The sequence below is a fragment of the Octopus bimaculoides genome, chromosome 15 (assembly GCF_046866305.1).
Source record: "Octopus bimaculoides isolate indiv1 chromosome 15, ASM4686630v1, whole genome shotgun sequence".
Taxonomy (NCBI): Eukaryota; Metazoa; Mollusca; class Cephalopoda; order Octopoda; family Octopodidae; genus Octopus; species Octopus bimaculoides.
The window spans coordinates 45,192,512-45,204,130 of NC_142942.1; positions in this window are offsets into that span (position 1 = coordinate 45,192,512).

Consider the following 11,619-nt stretch of genomic DNA (forward strand, 5'->3'; position numbering starts at 1 on the left):
GTCTGTGTTTGTCCTTGACAACCAAGTTTCAAGATATGGTAACTGATGGGGAGTATTTGTCAGGTTGCATATCTTTAGACAGCTTCCAACAGATCAGCATTCTGGACAAGTTGCAGGTTCACACTGGAGATGCAAGCTGTGTGAATATACCATAGTCTTTAGCCTTATGTTGCTTTCAATAGATACCTGGTAAGTCATTAACATAGGTTTTACTGAGTGATGCTAAACCATCTTTGGCGTTTTTGACAATTTAAAAAAAAGTGGTTTATCCAACATAGATCATCTTCGACAATAATGCTATGGTCACTTTCACTAACAGTGTTAAGGTTGGTATTGTGGAATGAGTTGGTAAATTGCAAGTTTTCCTTCCTAAAATATATAGTGATGCACTTGTCTACATCCAGCTCAAGTTGCTAGTCAGCAGTCTGTTGTTGTATTATGCCCAGGTAAGTTTCCAGGAAAGATCTATAGTATATAGGATCCATTTTATTATCTCAAGATAATTTGATGAATTGGCCACAGCAGCTGTTAGGGATAACTTACAATGTAAGGGTTGAATCAGGCTATGAGAGGTTCAAAAGTTTCAGAGTGTTTCTCTGACTCAAGACTCCATCAATCTGGCAATACAGCTAGTGAGACTGACTAGATGATAAATGATGAGTGATGTGTAGTTCCCCCTTTTAAACAGAGGCAAAATACTGGCAATTTTCCACTATTTCTGGAGTAACATAATTATTAAGGCAGAATTGGAAGAGGAATGAAAGTTGGTGCTGTGAAAAGAGGCTGCTGCATTAGAAAAGCAGATGAATGACACCATCAAGACCAGGGGAAGCACAGTTGCACACACACACTTGAGGTGGCATCACAACATTGCTGGAGTAAATTAAACAGATTTTATGGAATTTGGTGTCATAAGTGGCGAAGATGGTATCTTTGGATTTTTCATAGTAGAAATGCCACAAAAACATTTGGTATTAAGTTCTTTGTACTTTTTGGCATATCACCATTAAACCTGATGTGAGAGGATTGTGCAGAGGGCTAACTAGAGAGTTACTCTTGTGTTTTAAATGCGCATATTTCCAGAACACATTACTATCAGGGTTGGTTGCTATGCATTGTTCAGTTCTAAGCTCTGCTTTTTCAGTTACTTGCTTGATCATCATCGTCATCATCATCATCATCATGATATGGTTGGATGCTCTGTTGCACTTTTCTCTCTCATCCTCTCTTCTACATAATCTGTATTCACATTCAGCATCTCATCCTTTCTGAGCAAGGTGAACTGCTGCAGTCTCCAGAATTTCACTTTTCTTCTGCATTTATGTGGTACTGATGCTTTGCTTGCAGTCCAGATTGAGTTGAAGATGTGCTGAAGGAAACTATTAACATCTCTGAAGTTGTTAAGTATCTATAATATTCTGAAGTCAGCAAAATAAATATACCAGTTATATATTGAGGTTGTTTCATTTAGTCACAGTACACTCCTTCAAAAGAAAGAGAAAACATTAACTAACATTTTGTTGTGTCTGGGGAGAGTCATACTGCCTTGATATCTAACACACCAGTTCAATTTCTGAGTCAACATCCATTGACAAGTTGCAAAAGCAGCGACAATTTTTGAAAGGCACAAAAAAAACCCCAAAAAACAACAACACACACATATATATATATAAATAAATGAGTGGAAATTGAACTGGTGTGTGTGTGTTCTATATTAAAGCAGTATGACTCTCCCCAGACACAACAGAATTTGTTTCCATACATGAATTCACATAAGGAATCTTGCAAATAAAAACAAAATTTACTAACACTAACCATGAATCAAATCTATTAGCAAGTAACTACAAGAAATACATACACATGAGGGGTTGCTGAAAGTTCCTGGCTTCAAGGGTATCACGAAAGGCCTGGTTGGAGGCCCAGCCTTCCAAGTTCTTTTACAATGTTTATCTGCTGTAATAAGTGTGTGAATCTGAGAGGGGTACATGTCGAATAAAATCATAATTAACTGATATCTTCCTGTATTTTTTTATACCAAAAACTAGGAACTTTTAAGCACTTCCTTGTAGGTTTGGAATAAATGTACCTCCACTAAGCTCATTCTTCACTTACATATTTGTGTATGTCTCTCTCTCTCTCTCTCTCTCTCTCTCTCTCTCTCTATATATATATATATATATATATATATATATATATATATGGGTGTGATTGTGTGGTAAGAAGCTTGCTTACCAACCACATGGTTCCAGGTTCAGTCCCACTGTATGGCTCCTTGGGCAAGTGTCTTCTGCTATATCGTCAGGTTGACCAAAGCCTTGTGAGTGGAATTGGTAGACGGAAACTGAAAGAGTCTGTTGCATATATATATTTATGTGTGTGTGTGTGTGTATGTATCCCTTTCCCAGCCAACCACTTGACAGCTGGTGGTGGTGTGTTTACATCCCCATAGCTTAGTGGTTCAGCATATAAACCTGATAGCATAAGTACCAGGCTTTAAAAAAATGTGTACTGGGGTTGATACATTTGACTACAAATTCTTCAAGGCAATGCCCCAGCATGGCCAGTCTTATGACTGAAACAAGTAAAAGATAAAAGGCAAAAGACAATCATATATCATGTGATCACATGATCAACCAGACTGTCAGATGTTATACATTGCTGGTCACAGTGTGCTTTTGGATAGTTTTTAGCTTTCAAATGGTGCCAACATTCCCCCTTATCAGAAAGCCAGTCTGTTACAGAATGACATGAAGTTCACAGATCTGAGAACAAATGTTAACCTACACTGAAATTATAGCTGACTCCTACAAAACTAATAAGGATGACAGTGTGTGACGTGAGGTGGAGGATTTGGGACTGATATATTAACGATAGGCAAACAATAGGATATTGGTGAAGGAACACACCTATAGTTTACTGTAGCATATAAAGAAGCACCCAGAAGACACTGGATGACTTTTAGCTTGGTCAGTGCAAAAACTGCTTGCAGGTATCTTTGAGTGCACCTGATTTTAAGATAAAGACTGGCTGTTGGGTAGAATTGCAGAGTGCACTGACTCAACCTAGCTATATGTATGGGTTATCTCATTCATGTTTACATTATTTAAATTATATCTTGTTTTTAATTACCTTGTATTTCATATAATTATTTTATTCTGTATTCTGCATCAATTTTTTAATGTTTTTGTATACCATCCTTATAGCTCCTCTCTGTTTTTTTTTTCTCATATAAAATCGTTTTCTTGTCTATTCCCACACATTCTGTAACTCTTATGTCTACATTTTTCTTCTTTTTTTTTTGTCTGAATAGGGCAAATAAAGAAATCATCATCATCATAATCACCAAGCATCATCATCATCATCTTCATCATCATCACTACCTCCACCACCAACCATCATCACCATCATCATCATTATCATCTAGAGTGGAGTGGCAGAACTGCGAACATGTTGGAAAAAAATGCCTTGCATTATTTGTTCCAGATCTTTACATTCTGAGTTCAAATTCTACTGTGGTTGACTTTACTTTTTATCCTTCCAGAGTTGATAAATTGAAGTACTAGTCAAGTGCTGGGGGTCATTGGTTTTGACTAATCCCCTTTTGCTCAAAATTGCTGGTCTTGTGCCTATCTTTAGAAACATATTATTATTATTATTAGGACAACAAATTAGCAGAATCACTTGAGCATTGGTTAAAAAAACCTTGCAGAATTTCTTCTAGCTCTTTATGTTCTGAGCTCACATCATCCTGCAAAGATCAACTTCTTAATCCTTTCGGGGTTGATAAAACACCAGTCAGTTACTGGGGTTGACCTAATCAACTTGCCCCTTCCCTTCAGAAAATTGCTGGTCTTGTACTTAAACTAGATTCCGTTGTTACCATTGAGAGTGGAATGGCAGAATCATTAGTGTCGGACAAAATGCCTGGCAGTATTTCTTCTGGTCCTCTATGTTCTGAGTTCAAATCCTACCAAGGTCAACTTTGCCTTTCATTTTTCTGAGGTTACTGAAATTCGGTATCAGTCAAGTATTGAGGCCAATTTAATTGACTTACCTCCTCTCCTGAATCTCTAGATTTGTGTTTATGTTAGAAGCATTATTATCATTTGTTGTTTACTTTGTTTACGCCCCTGTTAATATTTCAAAACTGTTTACCAATATGTATAATTTACAGTATAATATATTTTCTGAACATGACTCCAAAGCAATAAATACTTTTTAGACTACGTATTTGTATGCTAATTATTTCCTGTTCTTTTATTAAAATTATTAAATTGTCCTTCATTTTCTTTTATTTTAAAATATTATCATCAACACATTCCATTTTTCCAGGTTCCATAAACCAATATCAGTAAAATACTGGTGATGATTTAATCAACTGTTTCTCTTCTTAAAATGTATGGCCAAGACACTTTTTATATATTTTATCAAATAAAGAATTGCTCTTCAAATTTTCTGATCTGTAAGGGTTTTGGAAGAAATCCATTTGAATTTCACCTTACAATATAGCAAAGATTTTCTTTCTACTAATTCAACAATTTTTTTTCTTCTTACCAAATTACATGTTTGCTTTTTCCCTATATTAGCATGGGTAGGATGTACTATAACAACTAGAGCAATCATTGAGCAGCTACAGACCTTTGTAGCTGTTAACCCTATGCACTGTCACCAATGTTCTTGTTAACCCTGTGCAGTGTCACCTTTGTTACTGTTAACCCTGTGCAGTGTCATCTATGTTATTGTTAACCCTCTGCTGTCTTTGTTCCTGTTAACTCTATGCAGTGTTACCTATGTTACAGTTAACCCTATGCACTGTCACCAATGTTCTTGTTAACCCTGTGCAGTGTCACCTTTGTTACTGTTAACCCTGTGCAGTGTTACTTATGTTACTGTTAACTCTATGTAATGTCACATAATTTCAGTTAGCCCTGTGCTGTCTTTGTTCCCGTTAACTCTATGCAGTGTCACCTATGTTACAGCTAACCTTATGCAGTGTCACCAATGTTGCTGTTAACCCTATGCAGTGTCACCAATCTTACTGTTAGCTCTATGCAGTGTCTTTTTTGTTACTGTTTGATTCACTTAAGGTTTGGATAGATTTGAACTTATGAGCTTGCTTGAAGTGTTTTTATCACTTACAAAATGAGTCCAGTGACCACCTCTCCATTGCAGAAACTCAATAAAAATAACGAATTACTGCAGTGTAAGTCATAGGACCTAAGCTAACTAATTTACCATTACTATCAGCTAATTAAAGGGAAGCCTGTATAATAGCTTTCAGAAGATATGGGATTAAAAAGTCAGTTAAATATTCTTTTTAATTAATACTTGTATTACAATGTGTAAAGAACAAGACTTTCTTTATACGGCAGACAACACTGAAGTCATGTATATAATGCTGTGATGTTGCAGTCGAAATAGTTGCCTTATTTAGGTTTTTGCAGTTATTTGCTCATTCCAAGAGGTCAAATTTATGTTAACCTTGACAAGATGGTTGCAAGTCAAAGTGTTCATTTCATCAACTTCTATAGAAGAGAAAGACAAAAGCAAGAAAAATGTGTCTCACTTTACTATTTCCTGTTCCTGGTTAGTTGACTGCCAAATGTTATACATATTAGCTTGATTTTACTTCACAATTTTATATAGATATATTTGTGTGTGTGTATAGTTTTATTTGTGTGTATGATTTAATTTTTTATAAATATTTTCTTTCAATTAAACACCATTTTTAACAGATATCTGATCAACTTCAGGTTTAGGTTTCATATTAAATTTTAAGCTTTGTATGAATGGATCATACCTGTATGCAAATAATTAATAGATGGGGTAGGTTTAGGAGTAAAAGCACACCTGACAGTAAAGGTATTTTCTTTCAGTTCAAAAAGATAGACAACGAAGTATTTATATGGAATGTTATTTTAAACAACACCAGAATGAAATGAAATGAGAACAATTCACTGTAAGTAGGCTGTTACCATGTGAGGCTTTATGGTGAAGTAAGAGGTGGGATAGGTGTGCAGTGAGAGGATTTAAGGTGCAGTAAGAGGTACGACAGGCTTGAGGTGAGAGGATTTAGGGTGCAGTAAGAGGTATGACAGGCCTGAAGTGAGAGGATTTAGGGTCAAGTAAGAGATGATGTAAGTATGAACTGAGGATTTATAGTAAAGTTAAGAGGGGAGGTAGGCCTGAGAAAAAGTGTAAGCAGTTTATAACTAATGATTTAATGTTATGTACATAATTAGTGTAGATACTAGCAATTTCTTCTACTGACACTAGCTCCCTCGGTCTTTCTATTTAATTAGTGTAGATACTAGCAATTTCTTCTACTGACACTAGCTCCCTCGGTCTTTCTATTTCCTTACCCTACAAAACACAGGCAATAATAATAGGTTCCATCTGTTTGATAATGGATGGTATCTAAAAATTACAAGGTGCTGTGGAGATCTTTGGATGGTTTGATACCAGAATATTTTATCTTGAATTTGTGTGATCCAGAAAAGAATAAGGCTTGTGTAATGTGTCTGTGTGTCTAAAACCAAGTTTTCAAGGTGTGAAGAGAGACATTTTATGTGCTTAGTCTTGTCATAGATTGTCACATGTTATAGGCAGGTATCATTGATGAGAGGCATTCATTCATTATTCTTATAAGTCTGTTATATCAATAATTCATTTCTCAATGCTATACAGTAGGCCAACTTAATATAAAAGAGAATCTATTTGCTACACTGCAAAATTGACCCTCTCTGCGACCCAACAAGATGAATCCCTCCTCGGCCATACATAAGGAACACCTCTACTACACCCCATCAATAACATGAACTCCTGTTTTGATGCATGTGTATTCCAGTCAATTGATTAACAGAAGCACCTATTCCTTGAATTATACAGTGTTAGTGGTTGAATATCCCACAGACGCCGATTATTATTAATGTAATTTTTAAAGTTGAATAAAGTTGAAATTGGGTTGGACAAGGCTAGGTTCATCAACTGCAAGTATAGTGTATCTGAAAGGCTTCTGAACAGTCTCTCCTGTCTACTCACTCCCAGAGCTTTGGTTGACATGAATCAAAAGTACAGGAGACTTGTACCTGTTACTGCACACTGAACATGTAAAAACATTTAGATATGCAACCATTGCAATTGTTTTTGTTTCAGCACACAATCGCAGATCAGTTCACTTGCTATGTAAGTACATCTCCGTAACATATATATATATATATATACACACACAAACATTATCATCATTTAAAGCCTGTTTTCTGTGCTGGCATATGGCTTGGATGGTTTGACAGGGGGTGGCAAGCTGGAGAGCTACACCAGGCTCCAATTGTCTGTTGTGGCATGGTTTCTACAGCTGGATGCCCTTCCTAATGCCAACCACTTTACAAAGTGTGCTGGATGCTTTTAACATGGCACTTGCAGGGTCACCAAGTAGTTTGCAAGACAAAGACTTCTTAGCTGAGAGAGGGAGCTGAAGGAAGTGACTGTGAGCCTGGTGAGAGGTTAGAGTATAATAGAGGGACATAGACAGTTGCCTTACTATACACACACACACACGCACACACTCACGCATAAAATTTGTGCATTTCCTGTTGGCAGATTATAAATTTTATATTGACTCTGTGTGTGTGTGTAATTTTTTTGTGTTGAGCCTACATGGCATTACATGGCCTGCGTTTATCCAGATTTTTAATGTGTTTAGGCTGTCTAAGACTCTCCTTCCCTGCAAATGGGATGCCAATTTGTTACAGAGTTACCCCTAGGTGCCACTGGTACTCCTTTTCTGGAGGAAGGGCCTGACCTAACAGTGGTGAGTGCACTACCTTAACCATCAGGGCTTGTGCTCCCTTCTCTCTCTCTATATATATAATCTCCATCTGTGTATTATACTTTATGTAAATGCATCGAAAAGCAACAGGTGTTTGTGTCTATATATATATATATATATACATATATACACACACACACACACACACACACACATACATGAGAGAGAGAGAGAGAGAGAGAGGTCTAAGAATAGTGTACTAGGTAGAATTACCTCAAAGAACAAGAGAACTCAATCCATTGGGTATTGGAATTCAGTGCTTCATAGTAACTAATAGTTTCATCTTTAGTGTGAATCATCAGACTGAGGAATTTTCTTTTTTATGTAAATTCTGCTTATTTGGTTCAGAAGAGTGAGGTGTATCTGTGTTTGGGTCATTTGTATTTTTTTTTTTTTACTTTTATATGAAGGCATGGGAAAGTGGTATATAAAGAGTTAAGTAATTTTTGTGATTAGGAAAAAAAAAAAAAAAATTTGAATTAGTTATTGAGTGGTATGGTGCATGAATGGATGTAGTGGTATGGTAATCGAGCAGGTATGAAAGTTTGTGAAAATGGAGTTCACTGAAGCTTAAAAATTCTTATAAATATAGATTAGGTTAAGGGTTGTAGTAAGTTGTTAGCAGGATGGGGAGAATGGCAGAGATTTGATGTCTTTGTGTCAATTAGTTTATTGGAGGACGTATAGAGTGTAGGGAAGGTGTTGAGACAAAGTGCATTTATACACATACAGACAGAGAGAGGTATGTGCTCACATACATACAAATGTTCTCTCTCCCCCCTCTCTCTCTATATATAAATTTGAGAGAGAGAGAGAGAGAGAGAGTTATGGTGAAGAAAAATGCAAAAAACAAAACAAGGGAGGATAAATCCATGATCAAAATTATTGGCTTGATGGTTAAAGAAATGTAGTGTTATTTCTTATGACATTTTGGACATTGTCTTATTTTCGGAGTCGGGTGAAAAGTGGGAAGAGAGGAAAGCTTAGGAAACTACAATCTTGGCAACCCCCTCCCCCTAAAAAACCCCCCACTCACTTGGAGTTGTATGTATGTATATATGTGTGTATATATATATATAATATATATATATATATATATATACATGTGTGGAGGCGCAATGGCCCAGTGGTTAGGGCAGCGGAATCGCAGTCATAGAATCGCGGTTTTGATTCCCACGCCGGGCGTTGTGAGTGTTTATTGATCGAAAACACCTAAAGCTCCACGAGGCTCCGGCAGGGGATGGTGGCGAACCCTGCTGTACTCTTCCACCACAACTTTCTCTCACTCTTACTTCCTGTTTCTGTTGTGCCTGTAATTCAAAGGGTCAGCCTTGTCACACTGTGTCACGCTGAATATCCCCGAGAACTATGTTAAGGGTACATGTGTCTGTGGAGTGCTCAGCCACTTGCACGTTAATTTCACGAGCAGGCTGTTCTGTTGATCGGATCAACTGGAATCCTCGACGTCGTAAGCGACGGAATGCCAACAAAATATATATATATATATATATATATATATATATATATATATATATACACACATCATCATCATCATCATCATGTGTCTATTTTACATGTTCACATATGTTGGGCAGGTCATCATGGTCCAAGTCAGTTCTTCAGAATTGCTTCTCCCCTTAATGGATTGGAGGGTGATGATTTGCTTATGTTCCACTTTTGGCATGTTTTCTATGGCTGGAAGCCCTTCCTGAAACCAGTCACTCTGCAGAGTGTATTGAATGTGTTTTACCATGGTACCAGCACAGGAGAGGTTGTTATACACTTGACAGAATTAAGGAGCCATCTCTACTCTGCATTCTGTATCATTGATTATTACTCTGAGAAAACATGATGATCAAATACCTGTATATGACAAAGTATCTCAAATGCTCATGGTATGTGGGACTTTGATGATGGATTGGAAACAGCTGGGGTTGCAGAGTTTAGAAGTGAGCTACCATGTCATAGAACTTAAGCTGTTTGAAGTCTATGGGCTTATAGTTAAGAAAAAAGATGGCCAACTTGCATTCTAGCAATCAAGCAGAATTGAAAGCTACTATCTATTTACTTTCTTGTACTTGCAGTGGCATTCACTTGGGGTGGGCTGTGCTGACTCTGGCCAACAAGTTCACCATGTCCCTCATGGATGCTGACCACATCCGAGGGTCAGTTCTAGTCAAGGCTTTAATGGTTCCACTGCTGCAGACTACAGATGCAGAGGGCTGCTGATTGTGCTTCCATGTCTGCCCTTATCATTGCCATCCACATCTTTTTGAAAGCTATCCTGTACACATAAAACACATATAGACGTACTAGTATATACATATGCTATATTGAAATATACAGATAGACATACAGACATATGAATTGATGGATAAATGGATGGATGGATACACTTACGTAAACCTGCACATGTACCAATACTATACATACATACATACAGATGCATGAATATACATATGAATACATGTGTGCATGCTTACATAAGCAGATGTACATGCAGAAGTATGAGTATATATATATTGATATATGTGATATGTGCACTTGATTGAATGGACAGATATACATATATATATATTCATACATATAAGCATGGATTCACATAGATACATATCGTTACATACATTCATAAGTGTGTGTGTGTGTGTGTGTATGTGTGTGTGTGTGTATACACACACACACACAAAGATAAGATGATATATACACATGCACACAAGTACAGACAAGCGCATGCCTAGTCATCAGAAGATTATACACACACATGCACTCCTGCCTTCCCAAACATGGCAAAACAGTTGTTAAAATTTGTGTTTATACATATAGTTTTATATGTGCATAAGTTTATATGTATATATATATATATATATATATATATATATATATATATATGTTTATACTTTCAGGAATATGTATGTATTAACATGTATGTGCATGTGTATGCATATGTATATCCTTCCCCCTTCTTGTTCCATATCTCTCTTGTTATTCGCCTGTCTGTCACCCACCCCACTGTTATCCATGTCTCTGTCACCTTTCTACCTCTGGCATTCATGCTAACCTCTTGATCATTCTCTCCCCTACTCAATCTCACTGTATGTACTATGCTGCTGGAATGACTAAGGAGAGCAATGGATCTCTTTGCCTCATCCCACGTTACTTCCAGTGTTACCAGGGATGCCATAGGATCTGTCTAACCTCTCCAGTACCCCACCCTACTCCGACTGACCATTTCTCTAACACTCCACCTCTTTCCCTCTTATTTTCATCACTCTAGCTCTCTCACCATCTTGAGGTGTATACTTAAGGGACTGCATCAGACATGCATGTACTTCATAAACTCTACCTATCCTCTTTGCTGGTCATTTGGTATTGCCATCCATCATTTATTTACCTCATGCTACCTACCACTTTCTTACCCTTATCCGCTCTAGCGCTGGTGTCACAATGCACTGCACTCAGTACATAGTGTGAAGTGGTTGGTGATAAAAAGGGCATTCAGCCATATGAACCATGTTAAAAATGACACAAGCAAGATTCGATTACCTGATCAAACAGGTGTAAATGATGACAATGATGATGATAAATGTCAAGAGTATACATGCACACATAAAGATATATGCATTGAGATATACATACATGCAAAGATGTGCACAGCTGTAATACCCATGGCCAACCATGTAAATGAATATAGACTTGTACAGATATACAAGTCCATACATGTGAAAGTCCTTATGTACAAAGGAACATAGATATGCATACACAGGCAGAGGGAGGCATGTGTACATAGACCG